General features: G+C 49.1%; 1 pseudogene; it reads right to left on the bottom strand.

Annotated features, from left to right (window-relative positions):
* Window positions 1-589: 589 nt before the first annotated feature.
* On the bottom strand, window positions 590-15,361 carry LOC133233070 (eosinophil peroxidase-like; annotated as a pseudogene).
* Between the last annotated feature and the right edge of the window lie 311 nt (window positions 15,362-15,672).

The raw sequence follows: 15,672 nt of genomic DNA, 5'->3' as shown, positions 1-15,672 counted from the left end.
CCCTCCTTCTCGCCTGGGCCTCCCAGAACCCCTTGCTTGGCTCTCGAGCCCTTGTATGCGGCGCTGATATGTGACCTGACACGTGAGAGGGTTGCCTGGTGGAAGGGTTCATCGCTGCCGGGTGCCTCGGCCACCACTCCCAGCCAGAGAGCCGGCCAGAGCCGGCCATAGCCGGCAAAAGCATGAGCAGGAAACGGTTGCTCCAGGCGAGAAGGTAGCCTTGTGGTCTTCCCCAGGTTTCCTGGTCTCCAAGGTCAGAGGCCTGGGCTGGACTCCTGCGGAAGCAGCACAAGCAAACAAGTGAGGGACTTGCTGGATGTCCAGAAGCAGAGCTCTTTTAGGGTGTTGACGACTTGGCCGAGGCTAGGTGGATGCTTCCTAATTGCCCCCCAAAGCCCTGGGCCCTGGGAGTAGCTGTCGACCCAGAGGCTAGCATACTGGGGAGCCACTGGGAAAGCATGTCCTGTCCCTCGAGACGAGTTCTGTGTTTCCTGCTTAGAGGCCTGAAAGGACAGCCAAGTCCAGGGACGGATGTGAAGTTCTGAGCCAGCCCCGGCTGTTGGAGGAGACCCCCTTACCTGGGGAGGCCTCATCTGCCTCTCCAGGCAGATACATTCAGGCCGGGGATGTAGGAGCAGGGCACAAAGCCCTGGGGGCAGAGCTGGCCCTGAAGATGCCCCTTGGATCGGTGGTGATACCAGGGTTGTCACACACAGTTCGAGACAAGGAGTAGTGGCTCAGGGCCACACACTGTCTCTCGGTGAAAACACCTCGATTCTGCCCCAACTCGGGCCCCTGGCAAAAGAGGCTCTGTGATGGCCCCGATTCAGATGGCAGTTGTCCGGTGTCCCGTGCAGATCCAGGAACTTCCTTGCCAGACCCTCGTTTTTCAGAACCCGGCTAAGCTGTGCCAGATTCTGAGGCTGAAAGAGCCTGCAGAAGCACCTCCAAGCATTGTACTCTGTAGGGCAAAGGGCAGGAGCAGTTTCGTCTTCCCCCTGCGGATTCCCGTTGGCGTCTGCTCACCACGATTTGTCCTGATTTGTCCCAGGAGAGCTGTGTGGTCAGGCAATATTGGGCAGAACAAAATCCCTGCTGGCAGAAGAGGCCTTGAACTTTCCAAAGACCGAACCACTGCTCTCTGGTTTTCAATTTGAGCAGACAGCTGTGTTTCGTGTGTACACTGAGGAGTATGTCCTAATGTAGGAAGCTGTTGTAAACCAACAAACTCACCACCACCATACGATCAGGGCATTAACTAGGCATAAATGAGACAGTACCCAGAACATAAAGACTCCCAGATTTGTAGAATGACTGAATAAGTCAATGAACAAACCAAGGAATGAAGAGCATGGGTAAAATCTAGCTGCTTAGAAGATGACCACCTGCTGCATAATTCCATTTATATGAAAGGTGCAGAATAGGCAAACATGTAAAGCTAGGTTACTAATTGTCAGGGATTGGGGTGGGGATGGGGAGTGACTATTACTACTGTTTCTTTTGTGAGTGATGAAAATGTTCTGATATTACATATGATATACAAGTATAAACTTGTATATCACTTATTTATATACTTTATAGGGTAAATTTATGATATATTAATTATATCAATATAATTTAAAATTTAATTAAAATTAAAACTTTAAAATTTAAATTTTAATTAAAATTTAAATTTTAATTAAAAAATAATTTTTACCCACTGAGAAACTAACAAAGATTAGCCATATTGATTTTTCAGCCATCAGGATCCCACACCAGGACCAAATCACATGATATGATGGGACCATCAAGATAGGAGATAGCTTTGCCATGACCCAAAGAGACGTCAGCCCAGTGCTATCCACTGAATTACAACTCCGAAACACCATCCCCAAGCTGAACAAAGGAAAACCATATGATGTTTCCCATTAATAGGCACTGCTGTGTGAATATCCTCAGGATCCTCACACTTCTGAAGTGCTTTATAATCCTCATGTTATCAATCGGTATTTGCTGAGCTTGAGCAACTGTGACTTTTCCAAGGTCACCCCCACCATTCCATGGAGCTCAAACCAGGCCTTCCAACTCCAAATTTGGTATTGGACTTGGGGAGGGATTAGTGGAGACTGCAAGAGCTAGGATGAAACAGCTTAAAGGGAACAGGAACTCGCTGTGCGGTTAACTTGGGCAGCTAGCAATCTCAGATCTCCAGCAGGAGGCACCACCACTCTGTCAGAGCACCAAAGTGGAGGGAAGGAAAGACAGGTTCTTGAGAGTCTGCTATGTGACTGCCTGGTCCTGTGTTAGGTGCCCTAGGAATTGCCCACCCTTTACTGTATACTGCCAAAGATTAGCAGAGGCAGATGGGGCTTCAGGTTGCATTTATTTTTTATTTTTATTTTTTTCAGGTTGCATTTAGACAGGAAATTAGGAGATGGGGAGAGGGAGAGAGAAGCAAGGCTCTGGCTGAAGCCTTCCCCTAACATTAAGTCAACAGAACACACTGGGCATAGCAAACACCCTTCTCCAACAACAAGACAGACAGCTCTACACACGGATATCACTGATGGTCAATACCAAAATCAGATTGATTATATTCTTTGCAGTCAGAGAAACTCGATGCAGTCAGCAAAAACAAGATCTGGAGCAGACTGTGGCCCAGATCATGAACTCCTTCTTGCAAAATTCAGGCTTAAATTGAAGAAAGTAGGGAAAACCACTAGGCCATTCAGATATGACCTAAATAAAATCCCCTATGATTGTATAGTGGAAATAATAAACAGATTTAAGGCATAAGATCTGGTAGACAGAATGCCTGAAGAACTACGGATGGAGGTTTGTAACATTGTACAGAAGACATGACCAAATCTCACAGAAAAATTCAAGAAGGCAAAAGTTGTCTGAGGAGGCTTTACAAATAGCTGAGAAAAAAAGAGAAGTGAAAGGCAAGGGAGAAAGGGAAAGATCTACCCAACTGAATGCAGTTCCAAAGAATAGCAAGGAGAGATAAGGAGGCCTTCTTAAATGAGCAATGCAAAGAAGTAGAGGAAAATAATAGAATGAGAAAGACTAGAGATCTCTTCAAGAAAACTGGAGATACCAAGGGAACATTTCATTCAAGGATGGGCACAATAAAGGACAGAAATGGTAAGGACCTAACAGAAGCAGGAGAGATTAAGAAGAGGCGGCAAGAATACACAGAGGAACTATACAAAAAAAGTTCTTAATGATCAGATAATCATGATGCTGTGGTCACTCCAGACATCCTGGAGTGTGAGATTCAGTGGACCTTAGGAAGCATTACTATGAATAAAGCTAGTGTAGGTGATGAAATTCCAGTTGAGCTATTTAAAATCCTAAAAGATGATGCTGTTAAAGTGTTACACTTAATAAGACAGCAAATTTGGAAAACTCAGCAGTGGCCACAGGATAGGAAAGAATCCCAAGAAGGGCAATGCCAAAGAATGTTCAAACTACCATACAATTGCACTCATTTCACATGCTAGTAAGGTTATGCTCAAAATCCCTCGGCTTCAGCAGTATGTAAACTTAGAACATCCAGATAAACAAGTTCCATTCAGAAAAGGCAGAGGATTCAGAGACCAATTGTTATCATTCGTTGGATCACAGAGAAAGCAAGGGGTTTCTAGAAAAACATCTAATTTTGCTTCATTGACTATGTTAAAGCCTTTGTGCAGATCACAACAAATTGTGGAAAATTCTTAAAGAGATGGGACATGGAAGCAACCTAGATGCCCATCAGCAGATGAATGGATAAGAAAGCTGTGGTACATATACACAATGGAGTATTACTCAGCCATTAAAAAGAATACATTTGAATCAGTTCTAATGAAATGGATGAAACTGGAACCTATTATACAGAGTGAAGTAAGCCAGAAAGAAAAACACCAATACAGTATACTAATGCATATATATGGAATTTAGAAAGATGGTAACAATAACCCTGTGTACGAGACTGCAAAAGAGACACCTATGTATAGATCAGTCTTATGGACTCTGTGGGAGAGGGAGAGGGTGGGGAGATTTGGGAGAATAGCATTGAAACATGTATAATATCATGTATGAAACGAGTCGCCAGTCCAGGTTCGATGCACGGTACTGGATGCTTGGGGCTGGTGCACTGGGACGACCCAGAGGGAGGGTAGGGGAGGGAGGAGGGAGGAGGGTTTAGGATGGGGAACGCGGGTATACCTGTGACAGATTCATTTCGATATTTGGCAAAACTAATACAATATTGTAAAGTTTAAATATAAAATAAAATTAAAAAAAAAAAAAAAGAGATGGGACTACCAGACCACCTTACCTGTCTCCTGAGAAATCTCTCTGCAGGTCAAAATCAACAGTTAGAACTGGACATGTTTCAAAAATGGGAAAGGAGTATGACAAGGCTGTGTATTGTCACTTGCTTATTTAACTTATATGCAGAGTATATCCTGCAAACTGCCAGTCTGGATGAATCACCGGCTGGAGTCAAGATTGCCGGGAGAAACATCAAGAACCTCATATATGCAGATGATACCACTCCTATGGCAGAAAGTAAAGAGGAACTAAAGAGTCTCTTGATGGGGGTGAAAGAGGAGAGAGAAAAAGCTGGCTTAAAACCCAACATTCAAAAAACTAAGATCATGGCATCTGGTCCCATCACTTCATAGCAAATAGAAGGGGGAAAAGTGGAAACAGTGACAGACTTTATTTTCTTGGGCTCCAAAATCACTGCAGATGGTGACTGCAGCCATGAAATTAAAAGATGCTTTCTTCTCAGAAGGAAAGCTATGACAAACCTAGACAGCATATTAAAAAGCAGAGATGTCACTTTCCCAACGAAGGCCCATTATAGTGGAGGCTATGGTTTTTCCAGTAGTCATGTATGGATGCAAGAGTTGAACCATAAGGAAGGCTGAGCACTGAAGAAATGATGCTTTGAAATTGTGGTGCTGGAGAAGACTTTTGAGAGTCCCTTGGACTGCAAGGAGATCCAGCCAGTCACTTCTACAGGATTTCAACCCTGAATATTCAGTGGAAGGACTGATGTTGAAGCTGAAACTCCAATACTTTGGCCACCTGATGTGAAGAGCTGACTCACTGGAAAAGACCCTGAAGCCGGGAAAGATTGAAGGCAAAAGGAGAAGGGGAAGCAGAGGATGAGATGGTTAGATGACATCACTGACTCAATGGCCATGAATCTGAGCAAACTCTGGGAGATGATGACGGACAGAGAAGCCGGACATGCTGCAGTCCATAGAGTCGCAATGAGTCAGACTTGGTGACTGGACAACAACAATAACATGGTGGACTGAACAGGAGGAAGAAAGGAAAAAATTTGAACCTAATTCGAATTGTAGTACTTCCTAGTTATGTGGGCTTGGGCCAATTACTAGATGTCTCTGAATTTATTTCCTCATCTATAAAAATGGCTGTCACAGCTGCTTTCAAGGTCATTGGGAGGATTGGAAGAGTTAATGTCCATTAAAGACCCTAGCAAAGTGCCTAAGTTTTCTTCTTTCCTGGGATAAAGTCTTTTTGTGTCCTTACCAAACAACTAAGGCAGGCCTACTTTTACTCCACTGGTTCTCTACTTCTCAGGCTCTTTGCCCTTCCCCACTCAGAGCCAAGATCCAGTTTCTGTATCCCTGGGACTTCCTCCTTGGATCTTGCCAGGGTGATGGGCAGGGGCAGTTCTTCCCTGCCTTTTAAAGCTACTGTGTTTTGATTTTTTTTTTCCTACTTGGAAAATCCTGATGTGCTTGTTCAGCTCCTGTGTCCAACCTGTTGTGTCCCTAAAGCTAGAGACCCTGGTGAGAATGGAGAAGATGTGGCAGGACAACAAAAAGGAGGTCCCGGGGATGCTTTACTGCATCAGCCTCAGCACATCCTGTAGACAGTCCCAGTCAGAAAGGAGGCACCAGGGATCTTCCCTGACCCACCCTGCTTCCCACCACCATCACCAGCAGCCCAGCTCTGGGGCAGCCTGGGAGGAGGGGCCGGCAGCCCCCTCACCCGGAAGGCTGTGGTACCAGCTGCCGCTGCATGTTGGGCAGCCAGGTCCAGCCCAGTCCTTTTCACTTGCTGAAACAGCCAGTCCTGGAGCTCATCGCTAACCTAGAATCTTGAGGGTTCAGCTTGGCGGGGGTGGTGGCCATGAGGCCTCCAGGGATGGGGTCAATGCCACTGGGTGGCAGGGAATATGAGCACAGATTGGACCAGCCTCTTGGAAGCCCCAGAGTCATCACATGATGCCAAGCTAGCTCAGAGCTGGACAAGCCAGTCATTTGCATCTATCAAGTTTGTATCAGGAAACAGGGGCCTGGGTGGACACGTAGGAATCTGGACCTGGCAGGGCAAGAAGTCTCTCATACTTCTTTGAGAAGAAGTGGAAGGCAAGCTCCTTTCAGGACCACAGCCACCCATCTCCTCCCCTTTTAGAAATCCTCTAATCCCGGAGGGGGTGGCAGACTCGTGACTGAAGGTCTTGGTGACACCTGCTTTATTTTCACAGTCCTGGGGGGGACAATCAGCAGAGGCCTGGCCTCCTGGCACTAAGCTGGGCTCCACCCCTACTCCCACCTGCCCCTGGGGAACCTGGTCACCATCATACACGATCTGCTAGCTGGCAAAGAAGGCAGAGCTGAGTGGGACTCGGGAGTTGGGTGCTGAGGCCTGGTACTGGCTGTCCAGGTGGAACATGAAGGGCTGGAGCGTGGTGTGGCTGCAGTGGAAGGCCAGGGTGAAGACACTGGCATGGTATGCCTGGGAGGGCCCCAGGGCTTTCCTGGACCTGTTCTCTCCCAGAAACAGGGGCAGAAAGTCCTGGTAGGTGAAGATCTGAAAGAAAAGATGGAGGAGGAACGTTACTTTAGTGGCTGCCCACCTACTCCATTGTCTTTGGACAGATTTTTTGCTTTTCTGAAGGGCTGCTCAGACACACTGATTCTTGGCATTATGTTAATTGTGACAGTGTTAATTTCCCATTGTCTGATGAGCGATACTGATGCCCAGAGGGGTTGGGTGACATGAACAGGGTCACAGAGCAAGTTAGTGGCAGAGTTGAGGGTACAGGTCGTAGCTCAGGAACACCCCCAATCACCCAGACCTAGTTGACTTGAGGCACATCTATCTGGTTTGTGCCTTCTCATGGCTCCTAAGGGATGCTGGGGCCCAGGGCCTCCTACCTGGACCATGGCCCCCACGATCTTCCGAGCCTCCTTGTACAGCTTGTCTCCGGTCCACCAGGGATTCAGGCATCTCAGCTCAGTCACCAGCCGAGTGTGCATGACTGCCAGTTTTGGGGTTTCAGTTGACTGGGTATCACCTTGAAAACCCCAAGTTCAGAGTCACCACAGTCCTTCCCAGAGAAATGTCTTTCTAGTCCCCAGACACTAAGTCTGGGGACTAGAAAGAGGCAGTGAGACTTAGTGACCTGCGCCAAATTCCTGGCCCCCACTGGACCTCCATCTCCTCAGTTGTGCTGCGAGGCTCCACTGACCCACACAACAGCCTGGAGGGGGAGGACAGCAGTGCCTAAGTCTCAGCTCCCTATGTTTCTAGAAGGGGTTTGTGTACCGTGGGCAAGCATGGGGCAGCTGCCAGTTTGGGGCAGGAAAACCTTTGCCTGATGATTCTGCTTGGCAGGATGATCAGAGCCATGGCTGGTGGGGATCCTGGGTGATTCTACAAGCCTTGCCTTTGAGATTGAGTCAACCTGTCCTGTGAGTTGCATCCCTCTGCAGGGTCTCTCCTGGGGGCTGGACTTGTTCTTAGCTTTGGGCTTGGTATCATACTGTTCTTCCCAGGGAGCCCCAGGGAAGGAGAAAGAAGGAGAGTTGGGCAGAGCCTGTTTCTGTAGCCAGACCTTCTCCTTGAGGCCAGGAAGGAAAGTGCTGTACTGAAGGTGGCCTTACACACGGTCATTTGCTGTTTTTGAGCTAAGCCCTTGTGTGTGGTCTTAATCAATCTACTCTTAAGCAGAGCAAGGAGCCTGCTGCTCTTAACAGGAACAAAGAAACATACAGTCCTTAGAAAGGGGGCTGGAGCCAACTCCCTATGAAGGAGGTGGTAGTGCAGAGTGGAAAGAGCCCAGACCTGGCCACTGCACTGACTCCAGTCCCCATGTGGACTCTGCCATCGGACACTCTGCTCTGGGGTGCATTAGTTATCTTTGCTGAGCTTCTCGTCTGCAAAACGAGGGTGATGCTAATGCTGCCTTTTCAGGGCTGCTATAAGGATGAGAGATGGCACATTCAAATATCTTAAATAAGCAGAAGTGATGGCCATCATGACGATAGAAAGCGGAGGATGGGGGAAAGACCCCCAGGAAATTTCAGATTATGCATCTAGAAGAAGGTACCAAATGCCAGTGTCTAGCTAGTGCAGGGAGGAAACTGGCTTCTAAGGAAATTTAACCTACAGTAGAAAAATTATTAGGTGGAAGTGAAAGCTGCTTTCAGGTAATTAAAGAGGCTATTACTGTGTGAAAGAGAGAGAGCTTCTTCTCTGGGGGTCTAGAAGCTCAGTGAAGAGCAAGAGATGGACGCTGGATCAATATGAGGTAGGCTTTTGAAACAATCAGCACCACTCCAGATGGACTGTGTAGGGGATGAGGCCCTTATGGTACAGAGAGTCAAGCAACAATCTCTGGACACACACTTGTTTTGCAAAAGAACTCCTTCCGACATACTGATTCTGGGAACCACGCACAGATCTGTGTACCTAATATTGAGGTATGAAGTCATGTATCCCCTATGGAGTACCCTCTGGGCTTCCCCTCCTGGAACCTGGGACTGGCTCTTTCCTAGGGAGACAAGACTGTCCACTCCCGAGTCTGATGTGCCAGGAAGCAAGGGATGCATGCCGAGTGGTTCAGCAAAGAGGCAGGGTCATTGTGCAGGTTGTCAACGGGCAGCAGGGCCCAGCCATTGTCCTGGAAGCGGGTGCTGAGTGTGAGAAACCCCAGGAAGTTGGTCTGGTTGCGGAGCTACATGACGAGGGCGACCTCATTGCCATACAACATGCTGGCATCCACGAAGGAGGTGAGTCCATTGATCTGGTTGCGGACTTTGTTTTTGCTTTTGTGCCAAGCGGAAGAAGGAGATGCAGTCTTGCTGACTGGTGATGCCTGGGTCATTGGGCAGGGTCTGAGGTGGAAGAGGAGTCACTTACACGGGGGCCCTTCATGAGCAAGCTCACCCCTCCAGGTCATCCCCCACGTGCTTCAGAGCCTTGCTCAAAACTCCCTTCTTAGCTGCTCTATATATAGCACAGGAGCTCAGCTCCAGCCTCCATGACACCTACAGGAGTGGGATGAGGGCTCAGGAGGGAAAGGGCATATGTGTACATATAGATGATTCAGGTTGTTTTACGGCAGAAACTAACACAACATGCAAAGCAGCTATACTCCAATTGAAAACAAAAGCAAAAACTCTCTTATTCCAGGAAATCCTCCTTGACTCATCCAGACTCAGGCTGCTCATCAGGTTATCTGAGCATCCTTAGCAGTTGGTGCTGCAGAGTCATGAAAGGTTAGACATGGATGAGGCCTTAGATCCTCATGTTACAGACAGGGAAACTGAGGCTCAGAGAGAGGAAGGACAACTCAGTTGGAGAGCGGGGAGTGGAAACTAGTTCTCTGACATGAAGGCTCGTGCTGTTTTCACTCCACCCCGCTCAGCAGACATCAGCCCCTTTCTGTGCTGGGTGCCTTGGAGGTCGTGAAGGTCAAGAAAACTCCAGACAGGCTGCAGGAAGCTGGCAGTTCACTGAACACAGACCTGCACATAGAGTAATGTAACTCTAAATTAAGGTGGTGTTTGCTGTGTTAGATTTAAAAGTCAGAAGTGCTAGTCGCTCAGTCAAGTCTGACTCTGTGATCCCATAGACTGTAGCTCGCCAGGCTCCTCTGTCCATGGGATTCTCCAGGCAAGAATGCTGGAGTGGGTTGCCATGCCTTTTTCCAGGGGATCGTCCCAATCCAAGGATTGAGCCCAGGTCTCCTGCATTGCAGGCAGATTATTTACCATCTGAGCCAGCAGTGAAGCCAGTAACGGTATACTAGGAAGATAGGGGATGGCCCCCCAGAGAAGCCAGAGGAAGGAGCCAGCCAGGGGCCCTCACATGACACATTGCGAGAACAGTAGGGGTGAGTGAACATGTGCGTGTGTGTGTGTGGTGGTGGCTCAGTGCCCGGCAGAGGCTTTGCTCCTTGGAGTCCATCATTTCTTCCCTAGTGTCCCGCAGCATCCTTGCTCTCAGCATGAAGCAGAGCCCTGTCCTCCCAGCTGGACCCAGGAATTTGTGGGAACTGCAGGGCCTTGGCCCACCCCAGAGGGAGGGAAGGACAACTGCTAAGAGACTTTAAAGGCTTCCAAAAGTAGCAGCCCGGAGGCTTCCCCTGTTGGAATGCCACCCACAGCTCAACGCCAGTCTCAATTGCTTCCCCTTTCGTGAAACCTGCACTGAACCTCCGGGCAGGTTGCCCTACCCTCACCCCTCAAACACATACAGAACTAGGTGTATGTGTCAGACTGTGCATCTTGTTATTGTCTGAGACTCCAGCATCTCAGGCAGCTCCCTAAGGCAGGTGCTCTAGGCTTCCAGATGCCCAGCCCCAGCTCTTGGCCAGGGATGGAGCCTGGGAGACCACAGTACCTTGGTGAGGAAGCAGGCGGGCAGGTGGACACAGGTGCTCTCACAGTCGACACTCTCAGTGAAGGCTACTCTGGCTGGGGACTCAGGGGTGAAGTCCAAGTCACAGTCAATGAACTGGCCACACTGCATGAACTTAAGGGACCGGCTGTGGTCGGAGGTCAGCCTCTCGCTGCAGAAGTGCATGATATGGTTGGAGACAGCCTGGACCTGGTGGGAGAGCAATCAGTGTGGGGCTGTGACCCCACACATGTCAGAGCCAAGCCAGGACTCAGGGGGCAACAGGTTGCCCCCGCTGGAGTTAACACAGTCTCTCCTCCTCTCCCACCCTCCCCTCCCCTTTCCTGCTTTGTCCCACTTCCTATGTGGCTGTCATTCCTACAGAGATGCTCTCCAGCCTGGCTTCTGAGGATTCCAGGAGGAAAGAAAGGGGAACAGACCAGATTGGCTGACTCAGACCCCACCAGCTCCTCTAGAGAGATAAATGATAGATTGATTTATACAGACTAGTGGATAATTAGATAATAGAACTGATTGAGAGATGTAAGGATTGGTTGCTAGGTGATGGATGATAGAGAATTGGATAGATGGAATGAGCAATGGAAGAAAAATTGATAAATAGATGATGATGGATAGATTGTGATATTGACATATGAATAGAAAATTGATAAATTGTTAAATGAGAAATAGGTCAATACATAGAGCTACATTAAGCTGTATTGCTCTTGAAGGTACTTTGACATGAATTCTTTCAGAAAAAACAGTACTATAATGGCTACTACTAATATCTTCCCGAGCCAGAGATCAAACTCGGGTCTCCTGCATTGCAGGTAGATTCTTTACTGTCTAGGCCACCAGGGAAACACAAGTGCTAATATATCACATCCTATAATGATGTTTGTATCAAGGGCTTTAATAGTCATAACAGAAATCTGGAGTGGGTTTTACAGCTGAGGAAACTGACTCAGCTGGAGTCCTTGCCCAGAGTTATCCGCCAGCCCATGGGAGAGCCTGGTTCAAGCCCTGTCTGGCCGACTCTGTCTGTGCTTCTGTTCTCCATGTTTAGAAGAGATGAAGTATCCTCCAGCCCCTCAGTCCTGACTCACAATGGGGAGGAGCAAGCTGTTGCCCATCTTGCCGGGGTCCAGCCGAAGGGGAGAGACAGCCTGTTCTCGTTCTCAGCTGGCAGCCAGCAAGCCAGGGGCTGGTTGGAGACCCCCAGCCAGGGTCTCCTCCTGCAGCAGGGGGTGGGTTGGGGTCAGTAGGGTTGGGAAGGAGCAGCGGGCGGATCTGACCCCCTCCCAGGTCAAGTGCCACTCCAGCACCCACTCGTTGTTGCATCTCCCAGTGATGGTGCGATATTGGTTGCCGCACTTCTCAGCTTCTTCCTGGGGAGCGCAGTCACTGGCCTGGGACAGCAGCCGCAGCTGGGGTTCATTAGCACATCTCGGGGTGGGGTGGTGGGCAGGGTTCCAGCTTCTTCTTGAGCAGGTCCGTTCCATACCTCCCATCCCTTTCCTCTCTCCCCTCCCGACACCCCAAGGAGTGCATCCTGCACCCCACACCTTTCCCCGCCATCTGGCTTTCTTCCACTCCACAGTACCCATGACAGTGAAGGATCTGGATGCCTGGAGTTGTAACTTTTCTTCCAGCAGCCCCAAGGCCACATGAACAACTGTCCTGGTGGCTGCTACCGGTTGTTTGAAGAAGGACAGGAGGTCCGTGGGGCTGGCCGAGCCACTGAGAAGGTGCTGCTTGATGCTGCCCAGCAGAGGAGGAAGGGGGGCTGGAGGGAGGAAGCACACTACTGAGCAGAGCCCCAGCTGAGCAGTCAGGACAAATGGACAGAGGAGGGATGGAAGGGAAGCTCTCTACCACCATGGCATTGCCCCACATGATTGGTTGTGCTGAAGGCATGCTGTCCCCTCTTGGATTGGCCATAGCGACCCCAGCCCCTACCCTGTTTGCAGCTGTGGACCCAGTGCCCTGGGCCTGTCAGTGTTTGGAATGTTTGTAAACAGTGTTTGGAATGTAAGTAAACCGTGTCCTGTCCTGTCCTGGCTCAACTCCATGAATTCACACACCCTCTTCCACCCTGGAAAGGAGGACATGTCCCTTTCCCCACCAGATAGGATTTCCACCTTCTCCAGGTGACCATTTGAAGCTCCCAGGGTCTTGACCCCATTTAGGCCAGTTAGGTGAAGTGGCGCAGGGGGTTGGGGGCCACAGGGTGGTGACTTGGAGCCTTTGGGTGGGCACTAGGTGGACCCCGTGACTATCTCTGGTGCAAGGCCGAGAGGCCAGGAGCTGTGCTGCCCGAGAGATATGAGAATGGGTGGTCCACTGAGCTTGGGGGCCAGGGTGGGACACTCCCCTGGGTGGACTGTTTGGGAAGCTTGGCTCCCTGTGAGGCACGTATGAGCTCCTCCCTCTATATGCGGAGTCCAGAACCTATTGCTGGGAATGGACCAGGTTCCTCACAGGCTCAGGGCCTGGCTATATAACCCAGGTGGGTTAATTTTGACTCTGTATTAAATCTTTTTCTGTGATTTTAACTTTTATTTTGCCACTTTTCTTATTAGAGACATACATAATGGCCTGCCTTAGGGAGCCCTGCCCCTGCCCCCCTTCGCCTGACCCTTGGGCTAGGGTGCCTTTGTTTGGCTCACAGCCAGATAGCCTGACCCTGCCCACCTGTGAAGGACTGTGACATTCTTTGTGAGTTCTCTGTGTGGGAAATGGCTCCACTTATCTGCTGCTTACCAGCTCATAAATTCACTTCTGGGGGGCTAGAATTGCAGATAGCTCTTGAGAAATTTGTATGCAGGTCAAGAAGCAACAGTTAGAACTGGACATGGAACAACAGACTGGTTCCAAATAGGAAAAGGAGTTCGTCAAGGCTGTATATTGTCACCCTGTTTATTTAACTTATATGCAGAGTACATCATGAGAAATGCTGGACTGGAAGAAACACAAACTGGAATCAAGATTGTCGGGAGAAATATTAATAACCTCAGATATGCAGATGACACCACCCTTATGGCAGAAAGTGAAGAGGAACTCAAAAGCCTCTTGATGAAAGTGAAAGTGGAGAGTGAAAAAGTTGGCTTAAAGCTCAACATTCAGAAAATAAAGATCATGGCATCTGGTCCCACCACTTCATAGGAAATAGATGGGGAAACAGTGGAAACAGTCTCAGACTTTATTTTTGGGGGCTCCAAAATCACTGCAGATGGTGACTGCAGCCATGAAATTAAAAGACGCTTACTCCTTGGAAGGAAAGTTATGACCAACCTAGATAGCATATTCAAAAGCAGAGACATTACTTTGACAACAAAGGTTCATTCTAGTCAAGGCTATGGTTTTTCCTGTGGTCATATATGGATGTGAGAGTTGGACTGTGAAGAAAGCTGAGCACTGAAGACTGGATGCTTTTGAACTGTGGTGTTGGAGAAGACTCTTGAGAGTCCCTTGGACTGTAAGGAGATCCACCCAGTCCATTCTGAAGGAGATCAGCCCTGGGATTTCTTTGGAAGGAATCATGCTAAAGCTGAAACTCCAGTACTTTGGCCACCTCATGCGAAGATTTGACTCATTGGAAAAGACTCTGATGCTGGGAGGGATTGGGGGCAGGAGGAGAAGGGGACGACAGAGGATGAGATGGCTGGATGGCATCACTGACTCGATGGACGTGAGTCTGAGTGAACTCCGGGAGTTGGTGATGGACAGGGAGGCCTGGCATGCTGCGATTCATGGGGTCGCGAAGAGTCAGACATGACTGAGTGACTGAACTGAACTGAACTGATGGCATTTTTGTTTATTGACATGACAGGAGATATTCCATTTCACACCACCCATGAAATGGCTATAAGGCAGTGAAACTAACACATCCCCCTGCCAGAGGTTTGCTAGTCTAGGAAATATCTGCAAGAATTAAATGGTCTTTTCACTTTGTTTCCTCACCGCCCCCCCCACCTCTGATCCATAAAAGAACCTGGCATCCAGGCACCCACAAGCTGATTGTTTTGAGACATTAGTCTGCCATCTTCTTGGTCAGCCAGCTCTCTGAACAAAGTCATATTCCTTCCCTCAACACCTCATCTCCCAGACTTATTGGCTTACCCTGCGGCAAGCAGAGCAAGCGTGACTCGGTAACAGCTGGACCTCAGGGGTTAGGGAGTCATGTGGGAGAGCTCTTCTTGGGTAAGAAAAATGAGCAAAATGAGGGTCCAAGATGGAGCCACATGAGAAAAAGATTTGTAGTGAGACTCATCAAAAAGATCACTTGGGGTTGTCAGGCGAGTGGTATTTTCCTCGGTTCTGTCTTGTCCGAACAAAAACTTGAAGCGACGGATGTTAGAGAACTCGGCGTGTCATAGCTCTAGGATGCACCGTGTTATAGCTCTCAGGTCTCAGACAGACCGTGTTATAGCTCTTGGACAGATCAGTGTTACAGCTCTATTTTATTAAGAAAATAGCAGGAAAATCCATCCCCTGCAAAGACTCAAAGAGAAGAGAGTGGGGGAGCACACTGGCGCGTGGGAGAGGGAGAGAGAGACCCCCGGCCATTCGGCTCCTCTTTTTATATGTTTTTTTTTCTCCCCCCGGACCTGCCCTATGTAAATTGGGCTAGCCAGGAGTGCTGTTTGTTCTACCTGTTCTCCGGTCCCTGACCTTCCTTTGTTTTATTTTTGCGGGCTTTTTCCTTCCTAGCCACCGCCATTCTGGACTTCTGTTTCCTATTCTAACTACCTAACAGGGTGACAGGGGATGAGGCTGCCTGGACACTAGGGATAAGGGGGCTGTAGGAAGGGTCAGGAACGTCTGGGGACTGTGGCCCAGACCAGCCAGATCCCCACCTGCATTCCCTCCATCCCTCCCTGGTGACCATGGCCAAATGAGGCCATGAGGGACTTCACCCCACTGGTCCCAGCATGCTGGCCCCTCTGGGACACCTCCTGGCCCTCCACGCAGTGTCTTCTAAGGAGACGGGCTCTCCCTGGACTTACGCAGTCTGGCTCCTGCCACCTCTCC

The sequence above is a fragment of the Bos javanicus genome, chromosome 19 (assembly GCF_032452875.1).
Source record: "Bos javanicus breed banteng chromosome 19, ARS-OSU_banteng_1.0, whole genome shotgun sequence".
Taxonomy (NCBI): domain Eukaryota; kingdom Metazoa; phylum Chordata; class Mammalia; order Artiodactyla; family Bovidae; genus Bos; species Bos javanicus.
Note: the sequence above shows the minus strand (reverse complement) of the source record. Positions and strands in the feature narration are given on the sequence as shown.